General features: G+C 40.9%; 1 pseudogene; it reads left to right on the top strand.

The window, feature by feature from the left end:
* The first annotated feature begins 14,639 nt into the window (after positions 1-14,639).
* Positions 14,640-16,449, top strand: LOC123796371 (SH2 domain-containing protein 3A pseudogene; annotated as a pseudogene).
* The last annotated feature ends 3,273 nt before the right edge of the window (positions 16,450-19,722 follow it).

Raw genomic sequence — 19,722 nt, 5'->3', positions numbered from 1 at the left:
TTCCTTAGTACACAGAACCATCTCTTGCTCTGACTTTCATCACAGTGTTCTAGAACCCTACTTGCTTACCTAGTGTCCAACTGACTTTGATCTCCGGCACAATGTTTCCTGTGACTACTACGTGCTTTCTGATTACTACCTCACAGCCATCATTAATAGGAAGTAGAAGGTAAATACGTGGATATGGAGCCACACATACTGATCTTGAGCTACTTACACAAACTTTCTAAGACTCAGTTAAGTGGCTTATGGCCACTAGGTCATAAGCTCCATGAGAATGAGAGTCTTGTTCACTATGATATCCCTAGGGCCTGGTTCATTCTTATTACTCAGTTAATATTTGTTGATTGAATAACAAATCCATAAAATGTGGATTTCGACACATACCTACCTGTTGTTGTTAGTATTAAAAACAAGAACTATGTTACAAGCATAAAGCCTGAAACATACTGAGGGTCTAGCAATAGTGGCTGTCATTATTATCATGATGCCTTGTTGTTCTTGACTCTGCATCATCATCATCACCTTATCATCCTAGTCTAATATAATTTACAGTCATGGCTGGACATCACTGACCCTGACTTTTCTCCTCCTTTGCATGAGATTGCCAGTAGCCTCAACACTTGGTAAGGAATTCAACATTCTTTCTATTCCCATAACTGTGATTGATTTCATCTGAAAAAAAAAATAGTTAACATTTTATTTTTAATAAAATTTAACATAAATAAAATAATAGAATTTAAAATTCTAATATTGTATTAAAATTATGCTGATGGGGGGCCTGGGTGGCTCAGTCATTGAGCATCTGCCTTCGGCTCAGGTCATGATCCTAGCGCTCTGGGATTGAGCCCCGCATTGGGCTCCCTGCTCAGCAGGAAGCCTGCTTCTCCCTCTCCCATTCCCCCTGCTTGTGTTCCCTTTCTCGCTGACTCTCTCTCTGTCAAATAAATAAATAAAATCTTTTTTAAAAAAATTTAAAATTAATGCTGAAAATTCAAGATTGAGCACATTAGGAAATACATTGTTTACAACCTTCATAATAATAATCTTTTTTTAAAGATTTATTTATTGGAGTGCCTGGGAGGCTCAGTCAGTTGAGCATCTGCCTTCAGCTCAGGTCGTCCCAGGGTCCTGGGATCAAGCCCAGCGTTGGGCTTCCCTGCTCAGCGGGCGTCTACTTCTCCCTCTCCCTTTGCTGCTCCCCCGCTTGTGCTCTGTCTCTCTCAAATAAATAAAATCTTTAAAAAAGTAAAATTAAGATAAAGATTTTTTTGAAAAGATTTAATGTATTTATCAGAGAGAGAGAGAGCAAAAGCAGGAGGAGTGGCAGGCAGAGAAGCAGGCTCCCTGTTGAGCAGGGAGCCCAATGCAGGGCTCTATCCCAAGACCCTGGGATCATGACCTGGGCTAAAAGCAGATGCTTAACTGTAACTGACTAAGCCACCCGGGTGTCCTTATTTGTTTGTTTTATTGAGAAAGTGAGAGAGAGTCCTTATTTTTTTATTTTATTGAGAAAATGAGAGAGAGCATGCTTGCACATGTGTGAGTGGGGGGAGGGACAGAGGGAGTGAATCTTCAAGCAGATTCCCCCACCCACCAAGCATGGAGCCCCATGCTGGGCTGGATCTCACCACCAATGAGATCATGACCTAAACTGAAACCAAGAGTCTAATGCTCAACCAAGCCACCCAGACCCCCCAAAATAATAATCTTTTAAATTGAAGTTGTATGATACAATTAAGAACAAAAGGAAGGGGGCGCCTGGGTGGTTCAGTTGGTTAAGGCTGGACTCATGATTTCGGCTCAGGTCATGATCTCAGGGTCCCGATTCCTGCTGCTCCTTAACCATTTTATCCAATCTATCACCAACTCTTATCAATGATAACTTCTAATTATTTCCCAAATAATTTATTTCTCTTCATCTTTAATACCCTTTCACTGGTCTAAGCAATGTTGTCTTTCTCCTGAACTACTGAAGGAAGCCTTCTGTAATTGGTCTCCAGGACTTCTGTCTTGCCTCCTCTCTCTCTCTCCCTCTTCTTCTGCCCCTCCCCCTTTCTCTGTCCCTCTCTAAAAAATAAATAAAATTGGGGCACCTGGTGGCTCAGTATGCTAAGGGTCATGATCCCAGGGTCCTGGGATGGAGCACCGCATCGGGCTCCCTGCTCAGCGGGGAGTCTGCTTCTCCCTCTCCCTCTGATCCTCCTCCTCACTTGTGCTCTCTCTGTCTCAAATAAATAAATAAATAAATAAATAAATAAATAAATAAAATTAATTAAATTAGAGGAAGATGAACCAGCCCAAAATAAGAATGCATGCTACAGAATTTAGTAAAAAAACAAAAACAAGAACAAAACCCCATCACCTAATATCAAAACTGATGAAGTGCAAGTTTGGTTTCAGCTCCTTTGTATAAATGAGACATTGCTCAAATCCTTACAGAACAAAAGTAGAAAATTTGGAGATAGTGATGATGTGAAACAAACTAGGGAAAGATGGATTTGGCAAATTGCGTCGTCAGCCCTGAGGCAGGGAGTGGGTCTGTTTACCAGCTGTCTGCCTATTTTCCTAATGTATCTGTTGGGCATTTGCTGTAGAGATGAAAACAAACAAAAGTCTTGCCAATATAGGTGAGATTCTGAACAAGTAGCCTAAATAAAGGTAATTGGTATGGTAAGACAAAGAACAATGTTGTATAACACTTTGCTAAATAATGTATATTTAATGGCTTAATTTCTAAAAAGAGACATAGAGCAGTTTACAGACATGGATTTAAATTTGTGTAGGCCTACATGGACGGCACTGGAGGAGATAATGCTTAGTGAAATAAGTCAAGCAGAGAAAGACAACTATCATATGATTTCTCTCATCTATGGAACATAAGAACTAGAATGAGCAGTAGGGGAAGAAAGGGATAAAGAAAGGGGGGGTAATCAGAAGGGGGAATGAAACATGAGAGACTATGGACTATGAGAAACAAACTGAGGGCTACAGAGGGGAGGGGGGTGGGGGAATGGGATAGACCGGTGATGGGTAGTAAGGAGGGCACATATTGCACGGTGCACTGGGTGTTATACACAACTAATGAATCATCGAGCCTTACATCGGAAACCGGGGATGTACTGTATGGTGACTAACATAATATAATAAAAAATCATTATAAAAAAAAAAAAAAGCAAGGGTTACTATTAAAAATATATATATAAAGAACTTATAAGTGGTATCAAAAAAAAATAAAAATAAAAAATAAATTTGTGTAGGCCTAATAGTAATAAAAATTTAGAAAAAAATTTAGTCTGAAGGTAAAAATCATTAAATGACTAGAATGAGGAAAACATAAGGTTTTGACAGTACCTTGGTTAGCTCAGCATCATGGATCAGCTTTAGAACACTACTAAAGAAGCAAAATTGTAATACAGGACTATAAATGTATTTAAATATTCGAGAAATATTTGATGATATATAAAAATGTCTAATGATTGTGAAAGAGGGAGAGAGCCAACCCTATTTTGCCCCAAACTCATTCTATAACATTTAATTAAAAGAGATTTTACAGAGCAAAATACATGTTATGGTAAAAATAAAAGCATAATGATACTCCCTCAATATATCAAACCTTTTCCTAGTAGAATAGGCTTCATAAGTCTATCGACTGGATTACATAATAAATCCCTATCGAAGAAGATACTCCCAAGAAGGTAAATAGATTTTAAATTCATTGTTTTAGGGCATTTTAGCAACAATCACAAGCATACAACAAGAATGCATGCAAGATTACACTTACCAAATGAGAGGTTATAGGCAGAAATATGTCTCCCCAGGATTTGGTAGGTGTCCCTGTGGAGGAGACACAGTAAGCAAATCTCTCCTTATCTGCCAGTCCAACCCTGAACACAGGCCTTATTGTCAAAGCCAAATAATATTTAGGAAATTATCTTGTGTCTTCACTGTAAGGTCTTTCACAAAGATAAAATACAGACTGAGGCAGAGGGTAGAAAAAAATGAAACAAAAATGCGTAGCTGAAATGCTGTCAGAAAATCTCTGACAAATTAAGGCAAAGTCCCATTTGTTTGTGACAGAACCAGTTCTGGAAGTCTACAGATACCTGAAATGTATTAAAAGAACCATTTTCCTATCTGATTTGGCAGTGGAGAGCCTCTTAGTGTCCATGGTAACTCCCATAGAGTGGTTTGGAAATTCATCATTAAAAGCTTGTACGTTAAAATATAATGGGTCGGCCACAGCATTAAGAACACACAATGTTCAGTGTCTGAACTTCAAAACAAGTTTAAACTGTTCTATAGCTTTAGGAACATATTACCAGAAAAATCCATATATAAAAACTAGCCAATTTAGGCATCCACAGCAATATGATTTTTCAAGTATCACAAAGTATATAGCTTGTGGTTATAGTATAGAAAGGGTAAAAACATGAGAGTATTTGAAAATCTAAAGTAGTCTCAGAAAATATAAGTAGCATATATAAGTTGTAATCATAGAAATGTTAATAAATGAATACGAGAACTGCTATTGATGTCAATTGGCTTTTTTGTTTTGTATTCTTTATTTTAGAGGAATATAAAGTGGCTGTATTCTTTTAATTTTTTTTTTTTAAAGTGATCTCTACGCCCAAGGTGGGGCTCAAACTCGCCACTCTGAGATCAAGAGTCGCATGCTCTGAAGACTGCCTCAGCCAGTCACCCCTAAAGTGGCTGTATTTTTAACTTCAAAACTTCTAACGTTTTTGGTTATCCTTTCAGCATTAAGAGGTTAACCAAATTGAGGTAAGGCAAAATTTAATGTAGTGGGTTGAGGGGCACATAAGTGGCTCAGTTGGTTAAGTGTTTGCCTTGGGCTTGGATTGAGCCCCCCATTGGGCTCCCTGCTCAGTGAGGGGGCTGCTTCTCCCTCTCCCTCTACCCTTCCTCCCCTCCCTGTGTTCTCTCTCTCTCTCTCAAGTAAATGGATAAGTCTTTAAAAAAAAATAATGTAGTGGGTTGAAACTAAAGAAATCTGTCTCGGTTCCCACTTATAATCCTTCCTTGACAAGTTTCATATTACAATTTGAGAAATCGGTTAAATGCATGGAAATACTTCATTGGCTTGCTTGAAAGCAACTGAACTTTACTCGGCCTGTTAATCAGTGAGCGAAGTCGGTGAGATGTGACTAATCCCAGAGGAACAGCTTTTGACTATACCTTAGTCAAAAGTGGGTAAGACCTGGCAGAAACTTGGGATGTATTCAGCTGAAATTAAGAATATAAAAATGTTAATCTTTTAGTGGTTTGAAATGCGTTATATATATTTTTTAAAAATAGGTTTCTCCATGCGAATTGTACTCAGTCAACAAAACTATAGGCTCCAGATATAATATCCTTCCAGATTTTTTAGCTGAGGTCAGGAATGTTATGGTTTGAATGGAAAAATTAAAAGAATCAAAACCAAATGGATAAAATTAATCACCTGGGAAAATACTTTAAGGAAAATAACTCATGTAAGAGGTGATTTCTGAGTATGTTGACAATTAGACTAGGGGTTTCTTAAGTGAGAAGCGCCCCATTTATTTATTTTTAAGGTTCATTTATTTATTTGTCAGAGAGAGTGGGGGAGGAGCACCACCAGGGGAGCAACAGGCAGAGGGAGAAGCAGGCCCCCCGCTGAGCAAGGGATCATGACCTGAGCCACAAGCAGATACTTAACAACTGAGCCACCCAGGCGCCCCAGAAGCACCCCATTTAAAAGAAGGTGTCAATTTAAAATATAACAGGGCGCTTGGGTGGCTCAGTTGGTTGAGCATATTGATTTCAGCTCAGGTCATGACCTCAGGGTCATGAGATGGAGCCCCACATCAGGCTCCCTGCTTGGTGGGGACTATGTTTCTCACCCTCACTCTCTCCCTCACCCTCTGTCCCTCCCCCTGCTCCCTCTCTCTTTCTAATATAACTAAATAATCTTTAAAAAAAATTAAAAATATAAAATATAACAATGAACTATAATCAAGTAATCATGTAAACAGGTCTTTCATGAGGAAAATTGAAATGGAAAAAAATTCTGATGATTGACAAAGAGATATAATAATGTAAGGGACTCAGAGTATAGCAATTTGTTCATTCTCCAGTGCCATAGGAGGATTCAATTTTCCTTTACAGCCTTATTCTTATTAAAGCAAAGGATGCATCTGAGTATTATAACTGGATTACGGTAGCCATTAAGATAATTCAGTCCTTTAGGATTCCTTTATACCAAAAGAGACTTTCACCTACCATATATTTCATTGTGAACCTTAGGGCTCAAGCCCCTGATAAGCAGATTTTGTAATGCATTGTGACTCTCCCTCCTCCCCCCACCACGTATAGACACGCTGTAAGATACAGCCTAAGCAGCCAGCTAGACTCTTTCTGTGCCATCTTATATCAAACATGGATATGCTTGAATTGATGCTCTGCTGTTGAGAATAGAAGTCTATTAACTCCGTTCAAGAAAAATATTCCTTCTTTTCAAAAAGTATTGAAGAAATTAAAAGTATCTTACATTGGTACAGCCATTATGAAAGCAGTAAGCAAGTTCCTCAAAAACTAAAAAATAGAACGACCATAAGATCCAGCAATCCCCCATCTGGGTTAATATCCAAAGGAAATGAGGGGCACCTGGGTGGCTCAGTCAGTTGAACAGCCAGCTCTTGGTTGTGGCTCAGGTCATGATCTTAGGGTCCTGGGAGTGAGCCCCAACCCCCATCAGGCTCTGAGCTTAGCAGGGAGTTGGCTTGAGGATTGTCTCACTCTCCTTCTGCCCCTCGACACCCCCCCCCCTGCAGCTCGCACTCTCTCTCTAATAAATAAATAAATAAATCTTTTTTTTTTAAAGAAATGAAATCACCATCTAGATATCTACACACTCATGTTCACTGAAGAATTATTCACAATAGCTAAGACATGGAAAGAATCTAAATGTCTGTCAATGGATGAATACATAAAGAAAATGTAAGATATATATATATCACACATACATATACACATATATAATATGTCAACCATAATAAAAGGAAATTCTGACATTTGCGACAACATGGATGAACCTGTAGGACATTATGCTAAGTGAAATAAGGGACACAGAAAGACAAATACGGTATGATCTTACTTATATTTTAATTTAAAAAAATTGAACTCATAGAACCAGAGATTAGAACAGTGGTTGCCAGAATCTGGGCGTTGAGAGATACAGGAAGATTTTAGTCAAAGGGTACAAATTTCCAGTTATAAGATGAATAATTTCGAGATCTAATGTACGGTATGGTGACTATAGTTAACAATATTACATTGTATACTGGAAATTTGATAAGCAAGTAAATCTTAAAAAAGTATTCTTTTTTTTAATGTTTTTTATTACATTTTAAATAAGTATTCTTACCACACAGACAAAAAAATGATAACCATATGAGGTGATGGATGTATCAATTAACATCATTGTGGTGATCATATCATAATGTATATGTATATTAAAACATTGTGTTGTATATCTTTTTAGAAAATCACATTGTGCAACCTAAATACACACAATTTTTCTCAATCATACTTCAATAAGGCTAGGAAAAATAAAATAAATAAATGGAACTTACACTTTATGAAAAATCAGGTGTATCCTGATTTTAGAAAACTCAATGACATATATATATATATATATATATATATATATATATATATATATATATATGAGATCGAGACCCTGAGATCAAGAAGCACATGCTCCCCTGACTGAGCCAGCCAGGCTCCCCCTCAATGACATATACAAGCAATGACACCAAAAACAGAAATTAAGGAATGAATAAGTTATTTAAAGTCTTTTTCTGGGGTGCCTGGGTGGCATAGTCATTTAAGCATCTGACTCTTGGTTTCCACTCGGGTAGTGATCTCAGGGTCCTGAGATTGAGCCCCTTGTCAGGCTCCACCCTCAGTGTGGGGTCTGCTTAAGATATTCCAAATCCAACCACTTTGCACTATCCTGTCCCAAATTATCACAATCACAAATTATCACAATTATTGCAATAGCACACCACTGATCTCCCTATTTTCTGCCTCTGTTCTTGCCCCCTACAATCTTTTCTCAACGCGGCAGCCAGGGCGATTCATATTTAAAACAGAAGTCAAATCCCCACCTCACTCTTCTGTTCAAAACCCTACAAATGGTTCCCCATCTTAGTCACATAAACAAAACCAAAATTTTATGATGGCTCCTTCATAGCCATACACAATCCCCCACTTCCTACTCTACGTTCTCCCACACAAACTGAACTAAGGTAGTGAAGCGTAGCAGAATCTATCACCCCCAAATATGCCTCTTTTTGACATAAGAATTATTTTGACCTGATTATTTCGAGAAAAAGCAGACACCGGAGAACCTCTAAAGACAGAGTAGAGGTTACCCTTTTATAAGGGAAATCTCCATTTGCAAGGGTGTCTTCTTGTCTGTACCAGGAAGTGAAGAATGACTAAATCACAGGAGAATCTGGTAGTGGAGAAGGCTCTCACTTAAATCTGCATAAACCTTTGTTTACCAGTTTTTTTCCCAGGGTAACCTCTCATAACTGGTTTCCCCCCACCCCAACATCTTTCTTTTGTCTTTAGCTGACAATGGTATTTAAGGTGGCAACTTGAGCCATTTGAAGGAGTTAATCAGTTTTTCTGGGTATCTCCATGTGATTAAGTTCTGTTTGTTCTTATGTTTATCTGTCTTTTATTACGGTAGATTTCCGCCAAGAACTTAGAAGGGTGAAGGGAAAATTATTTGTCCTCCCCCTACAGTAGCTGTAAATAATCCACCAGTTTTTAGGGAAAAGGGGAAGCCTGTTGGAAGTCTTTGCGGGTGAGAGGAGTTGCTAATATTTTGCTAGGTTCTAGTGACGATATACTCTTTTTCGAGCTAGGACGTACTGTTATCACAGTATGTGCACAAATGGCATTATACGTGTCCCTGCAGAACAATGCGTCATGAAAGTTAAGCAGTAGCTACATCTGAAAAGCAAGCATTGGCTATCATCAAAACCAAAGAATAAGCCCAAGTGACCTTAAAGCTAAATTCAAAAGCTGGAGGTGAAGGTGTTGATCTGATATTTTTTAAAAGCCTTCCTTTATTTTTTACTTGTTTCCGTGTTCTGAAATATGAAAACCCGAAGATGCTGCATCTTTTTAAAAACATGAGTTTGGGACGCAAGGCTGCAATTATGGCAAACCCTTTTTGTATTAAAAATGAGAACAAATGGTGAATGTTACTTAACAAAAGTACTTGAACATGAATAGATTTTCAGTGAAATGTTTAATGGAAGAAAAGATAATTGTGATTATTATTCTGTGGTATTTTGTATAATAGTAGAGAGACTACAAAATGTTCCCTTCTATTCATTTGCAGAAGGTTCTTAAAAACAAAGAGCTCATGTATTCCTAAGAAAACTTCAGAGTTTTTAATTATGCCTAAGTATATAGCTAGTAATGCTTCAGCGAAAGTAGATAATTTATCTGAGTATCTGAATGCAGGGGAGCAACAAACAGGATTCAGCCCAGAAAATGAAGCAGTCATTAATGAGTGGTGTAGATCTCTTACAGAATGCATTATTTTATCCAAAAAACGTTAGGTACTTGATATCACAGTCAAAAAATGTGGCAGAATTGAAAAATGTTTTCCCTATTAAAAAAAAATGTTTCTTTGAATTTGGGAGGAACAAAATTTTTTAAATACCATGTCTCAAAAGTGGCTTCAGGGGTAGATACTAAATTATGAAGCCTGAACCAAAATGCTCAGGAAATAGGGTGTCTTGACCAAATCAATTTTCTGATGAAATGCAGCTAAATTTATTTTTGTTCGTGTTTTTGCTGAATAAAAATATTCTAAAGACTATTGCTTCTCTTTGTTGAATTAGTAAAACCAAATTCAGTTGAATTAGATTAATAAACAACAGAAAGCTCCTTTTCCATGCTTGAACGTGTGTGGTACATTTTTGGATTATCACTTTGAACGACGGTCACTCTCCAGTAGTCTAGATATACAAGGCGAATTCGTGTGTTTGTTTACCTGTGTTGTTAACAAAGAGAAACAAAAATCTCTGATAACAGGTTTCTTGTGATGTTTCATTTTTTATTCCAAGTGGAAGACAGCCAAATACCCTGATTAATCCATTGGAAGTTGTCCTTAAGTAGATAAAGGGAACGCAAGATTTTCCACAAATATAAACTGGATCTACTGAAGAGTTTGAATATTTGATACTTAGACATTTTTATCCTTTTTCTCACTTTCCAAACTCAGCGTTGTGCATTTTCTGCATGCAGTTATGACAGAAGTTATGTGCCTCGCCCCAGCTCTGGTTGCTGGTGTAGGTCAGGCTACAAGCCGAGTGCTAAACAATTCACCAGCTGTGAATCAGTGTGTGAGCACAGGGGGATCTGCCACCAACTATTCCTAGTCATGGCATGGGAAAGATGAGGGTCAAAAAAAAAAAAAAAAAGGAAACATATTTTTGTGTGTTCTACTCTAGGAAGGACCTCAATTACATCTCTTCTCTCTGCCTGAGCTTTAATAATGGAACTTGCCAACCTGCAATCCTAATGAGAAACAAGGCTGGGGTGGGGGAGGAGAGGCACCGTGTCCACCGTGTCCAACGTAGTGGAAAGAGAAAAGAAGCAAAAACAGTAAGAGCTTTAAACAGATGAGAACATGGGAAGCATGTTGCTCGTGGAAAACCTTATCAGGACTTTGTGAATTGATCTAGCAAATAGAATTATGAAAAGTATATATATATATTTTTTAAAATATTTTTATTTATTTGACAGAGAAAGACAGCCAGCGAGAGAGGGAACACAAGCAGGGGGAGTGAGAGAGGAAGAAGCAGGCTCCTAGCAGAGAAGCCTGATGTGGGGCTCCATCCCAGACCGCTGGGCTCACACCCTGAGCCGAAGGCAGACGCTTAACAGCTGCATCACCCAGGAGCCCCTGAAAAGTATATTTTTAATGACACAGAATAAAATACAAAGGATACGAAAACCAACAAGCATAGTTGATTGCCCAATTTCATTTTTTTGGATACATTTCTTTTCACCTCCCATTTATTTGAGGGTAGGTATTTCAAAATGGTAGCAGACTTATCTCCAATTTAAACTTCTTAACTAAGTTTCTAAGTTTTAAGATGCTCTAGGTGTGTCTTGACAATGAAAAAATAAAAATATAAAATCCCACCACCTTCCTCTTCCATGGTTTCCCTGAGAAGCAATGTAATGTGACTCAGAAAACTAATTCTCTAGTTTTCCTCTGCCAACTCCTCGCTGTGCCTTGTGAGACAAAAAGCTAACCTCACTGGAGCTAAGTGTCTTTATCTCTAAAATAACACGGTTGGACTGGACCACACTCAGGGCTCTCTTTCCATTGTCAAATTCTGTTCAAGAATTATGATTTCTATTTTTGAGTTGGGCCTGCTTAGTGTAGAGCAAAAGAGCGATTGAGAAGGAAAGGAGTTAAAACAACAACAACAATTGAGGCCAGGAAAAAAATTTTAGACTTGAATCATCCAAATACACACAAAAGACATAATTTCTTGATCTTCCCTTCACTTTGTGTTGTATGATTACATTATTTTGTAATGTAATTAATGACATTCAGAATGCCTCCATTTTGAGGAAGATTTTTTTTTCTTTTTTTACCAAAAGGACACTTCTTTTACAAGCACAAAACAGTGTTCAAAAACACCTAGATGGCAAATGTGATGGTTATCAGTAACAACATTTGAGGCCGAATTGCTTTTCCATGTTCCAAGTGTCACCAGCTAGACCCCAAGTCCTAACCTTTACTGCCCACCTGCTTGGACTCACTGACCTTTGTCCCACATTTTTTCCTTAAGTTCTTTTTGTCAGCTTATCTCTTAACTCAGGCAATTGAAAACCGAAACCTCACCTCAAACATAGCAACTGCCCTGACAAGAACTCCAGCTGGCCCAGCCCAGTATGAACAGAACCCCCACCCCCACCCCCGTGATGTGCACCTGCACAGATGGACCATGGAGTGACCTCCAGAACGACTGACAATTACCTTTACATCATTCTAATACTAAAATCTCCACCCAAGGAGGAGCACGAGCTTCATTCACTATGCATACGATGTATGTACAGGCATGTTTCCTTAAGGCGCATGCGTGACCTTATGCTCACCTCTACATATGATGATGAGGATCCCTTTTTTCAGGTAAGCTCTACACCCAATGTGGGGCTTGAACTTACGACGCTGAGATCAAGAGTTGCATGCTCTACCAACTGAGCTAGTCAGCTGCCCCCAAGGATCCCTTTTTAAAAAATATTCATCCTGGGGCACCTGGGGTGGCTCAGTCAGTTAAGCATCTGAATGTGGCTCAAATCATGATCTCAGGATCCTGGGATCAAGCCCCACATCAGGTTCCCTGTTCCTCAGGGAGTCTGCTTCGCCCTCTCCCTCTGCCCCCTTCCCCTGCTCATTCTCTCTCTCTCCCTCTGTCTCAAATAAATAAATAGACGCTTAACCGCTGTGCCACCCAGGCGCCCCTAAATAAATAAAATCTTAAAAAAAAAAAATTCATCCTAACTCTAAATAAAAAGAACCTATCCACCCTTGCTAAGGAAGTTATGGCTTTGGAAGTTATTCCCTGTGATCTCCTCGTTTGCTGCAAATAAAGTTTCCTTTGTTCTACATCTCACCTGGTGTAATTTCTATCTGTGACTCATCAAGGCGTGAAGTCAACGTCAGTTCAGTTATACTAGCAAAAGGGCATTTTTTTTTTAAGATTTTATTTATTTATTTGACAGAGAGAACACAAGTAGGGGGAACAGCAGAGGAAGAGGGAGAAGCAGGCTCCCCGCTGAGCAGGGAGCCCAATGCAGGGCTCGATCCCAGGGCCCTGGGATCATGACCTGAGCCGAAGGCAGACGCTTAACCATCTGAGCCACCCAGGCGCCCCCAAAAGGGCATTTTTGAGGTCACATGCTAAGAAAGTTTCACACTCTTGGGGCACCTGAGTGGCGCAGTCAGTTTAACCTTTGACTCTTGATTTTGGCTCAGGTCCTGATCTCAAGGTTATGAGATCCAGCCCTGAGTCAGGCTCCAAGCTCAGTACAGTCTATTTAAGATTCTCTCCCTTTCCCTCAGCTCCTTCCCACCATGCACTCTTGTGTGTGGGTGCATGCATGCTCTCTCTCTCTCGCTCTCTCGCTCTCTCTCAAATAAATAAATAAGTCTTTAAAAAGAAAAGAAAGCTTAACACTCTTCAGGGTGCCTGGGTGGCTCAGTCGGTGAAGCGTCTGGCTTTGGCTCAGGTCATGATCGTGGGGTCTTGGGATCCAGACCCGCATCAGTCTCCCTGCTCAGTGGGGAGTCTGCTTCTCCCTCTGTCCCTCCCCCCACACACGTGTGCGCACACTCTCTTTCTTCTCTCTCTCTCTCACAAAAATAAATAAATAAAATATTTTTTTAAAAAAAGAAAAGAAAGCTTCATACTCTTCAGTTGTGATATCCAGTTATTATCATGGGGTACATCTTTTTAGTGTCTCAGTATAAAAGACATTATGACATCTAAGTTGATGCTTTATGTCACTTGAATTCCAGGGTTTAAAAGTAAACACTCCTGGGGCACCTGGGTGGCTCATTCAGTTGGGCGCTCACCTTTGGCTCAGGTCATGATCCCAGGGTCCTGCGATCAAGTCTCAAATCAGGCTCCTTGTTCAGCTTGCTTCTCCCTCTGCCTGCTTGTTCTCTCTCTCTGACAAATAAATAAATAAAATCTTTTTTTAAAAAAGTAAACACTCATTTACATTCATAAAAATGGATAATATCGAAAGGAAGAAATCGAATAAATTATTTTTTCTAACAAGATTGAAGGTAATAAAAATAACACATCTGATTGAAATAATGGTAACTTAATTAAGTTGTCTTCAAGATTTTAATGAATTTTTCAATAAAGAAAAACAGCTTCCGGGGTGCCTGGGTAGCGCAGTCGTTGTTAAGCGTCTGCCTTCGGCTCAGGGCGTGATCCCGGCGTTCCAGGATCGAGTCCCACATCAGGCTCCTCTGCTGGGAGCCTGCTTCTTCCTCTCCCGCTCCCCTGCTGTGTTCCCTCTCTTGCTGGCTGTCTCTCTGTCAAATAAATAAATAAAATCTTAAAAAAAAAAAAAAAAAGAAAAACAACTTCCAAATAGCTCCCTAGGGAGTGTCATTTTCTAAAAATTAAACTTCTTAAAAATAATTAAATAAATATATAAATAAAAATTAAATTTAAATTTTTTTTACTTCTTAATTGAAGTATACTTGACATAAAATATTAGTTTCAGAAGTACAACATAGTGATTTGACAATTATGCAAATTATGATATGCATACCATGATAAGTATAGTTACCATCTGTCACCACCCAGTTATCAAAATATTACTTTTAAAGATTTTATTTATTTATTTGAAGGGGGAAGGGGCAGAGGGAGAAGGAGAGAATCTCAAGCAGACTCTACACTTAGCATGGAGCCTGTGGGGATGCAGGAGGGCAGCCTCTTGGCAGCTCTGAGGGTCCCAGCCCAGATGTGGAAGACTGAGGACTGTTGACAGTGCAGCGTTCAAACCCTGGACCCTCGACGACCGAGAGCTCCATGCAGGTGTCACAGAATGGAGAAGAGTTTGCCAGCCAACCCTGGTACCACGGCACCCTGTCCCATCAGAAGGCTGAGGCCCTCCTTCAGCAAGATGGGGACTTCTCGGTTCCTGTCCCTGGACCCATAGGGGCCACCTGGTGATCTCCTGCTGCCGGCAGGCCTTAGCCCTATACTTCGAGGTGCTCCGTGTGGCCCTGCATCTCCACCCAGGCAAGCCCACAGCCCTCTTTCAGGTGGAAGATGAGTGTTTCCCAGGCCTCCCTGGCTCTCAGCTATGTGACAGGCAGCATCCACTGTCCCAGGCCATAGGGGCTGTGGCCTCCAGGCCCATGGTACAGTAAGGACCTATTTGATACAGCTTTAGTGAGGACACCCTCCCAGACAGCCCAGCTCAGATAGAGTTGTCCAGGCAACTAGGGCAACTTCCTTGCCCAGGGCTAGGAAGTGGAGTGGCAGTCAGCCCAGAGGTTTGGAGCACATGGGGTCGTCAAGAGAAGACCACGCTGGACCAGGAGCCTCAGGTTGGCCCACATGTGCCCTCCCCGGAATAGGTAGTGATCCTGTACTGCCAAAGACCCCAAGAGCTGGGGTCCATTGCCGACAGCCTCAGGGCCTCGGTGGGCAGCTTTATACCAAGGCACGCACCAGGCCACCTCAAACACCCTCAGTGGTGCTGTGTGATGATGTGGACGCCTCCCAACATACTGTGAGCTGGTGCCCCGAGTGCCCAGGGCCGGAGAAACACCCCCTGGCCACACCGGCCCAGGAAGAGAGCCCCCATGGAGAAGTCAATGAGGAAGAGGAGGAAGACAAAAGAAATTTTTCAAGACCACAGGCTGAGGTCTTTTTCTGGTCGCCCCTCAACAACCCCTCTTGCCTGTGGGACCCCCAGAATCGGCCCCCAGAACCCAAAGGCCTGTTCCTGGAGCACCATCCTGGGAGCACCGCCCTCCACCTATTATTGCTGGGCTTTACAGTCCTTCTAGGAGTGACCAAGCCTCAGCGGTGTGCCATGGGGGTCGCCTCTGGCCTGGAGCTGCTCACACTTCCCCATGGCCATCGCTTGAGGTTGGAACTTCTGGAGAGACACAAGGTGCTGGCCCTGGCTGTGCTGGGCTGCGCGCGGCCACCCTGAGGTGCCTGGTGGAGCTGGCCCTGGTGTTGCAGACAGGGGTGGCGGGGGATCTGCCTGGACTGTGCCCTGCTCATGCCCCGGGTGTGCAGGTTGGATCGCATGCGGTGCCAGCTGCAAAGGAGCCACGCAGGGGCTGCACTGGACTTTGAGCCAAGGTGAAGCCGCTGATGTGGGTGCTCGATGAGGGCAGCTGACCCTGCGACCAGGCGAGGTGGCACTGCCGCACGTGGTACCCGTGGTGCGCCTGCTGGAGAGCGGACAACTCCCGGGGCCACTAGAGGGGAGCTGCAAGCAGGGGCTGCACAACCAGCACCCTGCGAGTCAGAAGGCCCTGCGTTCGCCCAGGTTCCAAGAGGCCATGGGCAGGCTCCTGAAGGAGGCTGCTCTGGGGAAGCCGAGGCGTGGGGGTGCCACAGGCTGCACCTCTTGAGAAGTTCCCGCGCGTCCTCAGCGTGCTTTCACAGCACCTGGAGCTAGATGATTGAAAGCACAGGCCCCCCTTTTCACACCGGGACAACCAGGCTTTGGTGAACCCCGGCTGACACCAAGGAAGTCGCCCCAAGCCGCTCACACAGCCAATCACGGGGGGAACCCACATTCTGCCTCACAAAATGGGGGGGAGCAGATTTGCAAAAACCCATCCTGCTCCCTAAAAATGTACATGGATCATAGGGTGAGGGACAGCCTCCTCCCCCACACTAGAAGATCCAGGTGTCTGGAGGCTCTGAATGCCCTATCCCACCCCTCAACCCCCACACAGGTGCCCTACAAACGGTGAATATAAGAGTTTTAATGGAAAGAGAACTTGCAGATCTCTTACTCAGAAGCCAGAGTTCAAATGTTTTTTAAAGTCTGTGAGTTCTAGCAAATGGCTCAACCTCTCTGTGCCTGCCTTCATCGTAAAAGTAAGGCTGTTGGGGGTGCCTGGGTGGCTGAGTCAGTTGAGCGTGGGTCTCTTGATTTGGCTGAGGTCATGATCTCAGGGTGCTGAGATCCAGCCCTGCCTTGGGCTCCCCGCTGAGCAGGGAGTCTGCTTGAGAGTATTTCCCTCTGCCTCTCCCTTCCCTCCAGCGATGGAGTGCACTCGCGGGCGCGCTCTCGCTCTCTCTCTCTCTCAAATAAATAAATAAATCTTAAAAAAAAAAGGGAGGCTGTGTTCTTTCTAGGGGTTCTCATGGGGATTAAAGCTCAGTGTTTAAATATCATGGGTGGAGAATGCCTGGCACAAAGTGGGTGCTCAACACTTCCTTTTCTCAGTAAAGCTGTGGTGAACATGGAAAAAAAAAAAAAAGAATCTTTTTTTTTTCTAACTGTTTTAAGTTTTCAACCATGGAAAATATTCATTGGCAAATTGTATTTTTAAATATCCTCTAAGAATAATAGAAATGTTTAAATACTAATTAATAAGAAATAATTTTTTTAATTTATTTATTTGAGATATATATAGAGAGAGCACAAGAGAGCACAAGCAGGGATGAGGGCGCAGAGGGAGAGGGAGAAGCAGGCGCCCCACTGAGCAGGGTGTCCAATGTGGGGCTTGATCCCAGGACCCTGGGATCACACCAGAGCTGAAGGCAGAAGCTCAACAGACTGAGCCACCCAGGCGCCCCAAGAAATAATTTTTATTGTATTTCTTTATACGCTAGACTATGTGCCATATATTTTACATGTATTTTTTAGTGTGAAAGATGGTTTACTTGTAAAGGATTTATATCAGATAACAATAAAAAATTTTAAAGTTAAACAAAATAAAATTTAAAACTAGATATGCAAAAGATATTCCATCTTTAAAAGAACTACTGAAAGCTGCATACCAATAAAGAAACTTGCGGTTCTATTGCATACCAGTACAAAAAACAAAAAACAATGTCATTGAAAATTGTTTTGCCAAAGACATTAATTTAAAATAATTCTAGTGCACCTGGGTGGCTCAGTCTGTTGGGCGTCTGCCTTGGGCTCAGGTCTTGGTCCTGGTCCTGGGGTCCTGGGATTGAGTCCCACATCTGGCTCCCTGCTCAGCACTTCTCCCTCTCCCTCTGCCTGCTGCTCCCCCTGCTTGTGTGCTGTCAAATATATAAATAAAATCTTTTAAAAAAAACCACAATGAGATACCATCTCATACCCATTAGGATTGCTACTATTAAAAAAAATAATCACAGGTGTTGGTAAGATTGTGGAGAAATTAGCTTTATGCACCATTAGCAGGAAATATGGTGCATGGAGTTTCCTCAAAAAGTTAAAAATAGAACGACCATATGATCTAGCAATCCTACTTCTGGGTATATATCCAAAAGAATTAAAAATAGAGTCTCAAAGAAATATTTGCACACCCATGTTCCTAGCAGCATGATTTGTAAGAGCCCAGAGGTGAAAGCAACCCAAATCTCAGTCAATGGATAAATGAATTTTAAAAATGTAGTATGTACATGCAATGGAATATCATTCTGTCTTAAACAGAAAGGAAACCCTGCCACATGCTGCAACATGGATGAAACTTAAGGACATTATACTAAGGGAAATAAACCAATCACAAAAAGACAGATACTGTATGCTTCCACTTACACGAGTCAAATTCATACAGAAAGAAAGTGGAATGGTGATAACTATGGAGGGGAGAGGGAAAAGAGTAGTCTTTAAACAGGCAGGATGAAAAACTTACAGAGATGGAGATTTTTTGCACAACAATGTGAATATACTTAACACTACTGACCTGTATACTTAAAAATTATTAAGATGGTAGATTTTATGTTAAATGTTTTTTATTAGATAGATCATTTACATTTCTAAATCAATTAATGTTTTTACAACCTCCTCTTTTATTAAAAAATGAAATATAAGATGATCTCTAAAACCTTCTTGTTTTTCTGTATAAAGAATATGCCATTATGTCAATCTTTAAATAATTATTTACCTAAGAAGAAAAGCATTGCACGTCTAAATTGATGAGTATATTCCCCTGAAAACATATAAACAAAATAATGTTGTTTTTATAGAAGGTAAACAAGGCGCCTGGGTGGCTCAGTTGGTTAAGTGACTGCCTTGGGCTTGGGTCATGATGCCAGGGTCCTGGGTTCAAGTCCCACATTGGACTCCCCCCACTCTGCGGGGAGCCTGCTTCTCCCTCTCCCTCTGCCTGCTGCTCCCCCTGTTCGTGCTCTCTCTCTGTGTCAAATAAATAAATAAAATCTTGAAAAAAAGAAAGTAGGTAAACAAGTTAAAGTTGATGAAGATCTGATGATCTGGTAGGAGAATAGTTGGGATTTTCAATTTGGGTATTGTATAAAGTCTATGTAATAAGGGTAAAGATTAGTTCAAATCCAAATAATTTCTAATGTGTAGCAGAAAAATCACAGATTATTCTTTTCACCACTTCATAGACAACTGGTGTTTATGTAAGAAGGGGGTACTGAAGGAGGTGGGTAAGGAACAGCAAACATAATGTATTAGTTTCTGGCGTTCTAGAGGCAATTAAATGAATATAAAAGGACTCCAGTAATATGATTGACCAAATGTCAATATCCATAACATTTAGAGAACTCCTCAGTCAAAAAATTGTAAATATCCCCATTGAAAACAGATATGACACACGAAATGTACTTTGCAAAGGAGAAGTAGCAAATAACCAGTGGACATGAACTAAAAAATCAGCCTCAATAGCAATTAAAAAATAAAATATGATTTTTCCTTTTTTTTTTTTTTTTTTTAAGTAGGCCCCATGTCCAGTGTGGGGCTTGAACTCACAACCCTGAGATCAAGAGTCCCATGCTTTACCAAATGAGCCAGCCAGGTGCCCCAAAAGTAAAATACGATTTTTAGGCAAATACTATTTCAGCTTTGTCTGCCATGTTGACAGAAATTTGTTGTAAAGTTCTCACTGTTGGGGTGTCTGTGTGGCTCAGTCAATCGGCTGACTTGATTTTTTGTCTTAGGTCATGATCTCAGGGT

Source organism: Ursus americanus, chromosome X, assembly GCF_024610735.1.
Source record: "Ursus americanus isolate L20-20 chromosome X, mUrsAme1.1.p, whole genome shotgun sequence".
Classification (NCBI taxonomy): domain Eukaryota; kingdom Metazoa; phylum Chordata; class Mammalia; order Carnivora; family Ursidae; genus Ursus; species Ursus americanus.
The sequence above is the reverse complement of the archived record's forward strand: the minus strand, read 5'-3'. Positions and strand labels throughout refer to the sequence as shown.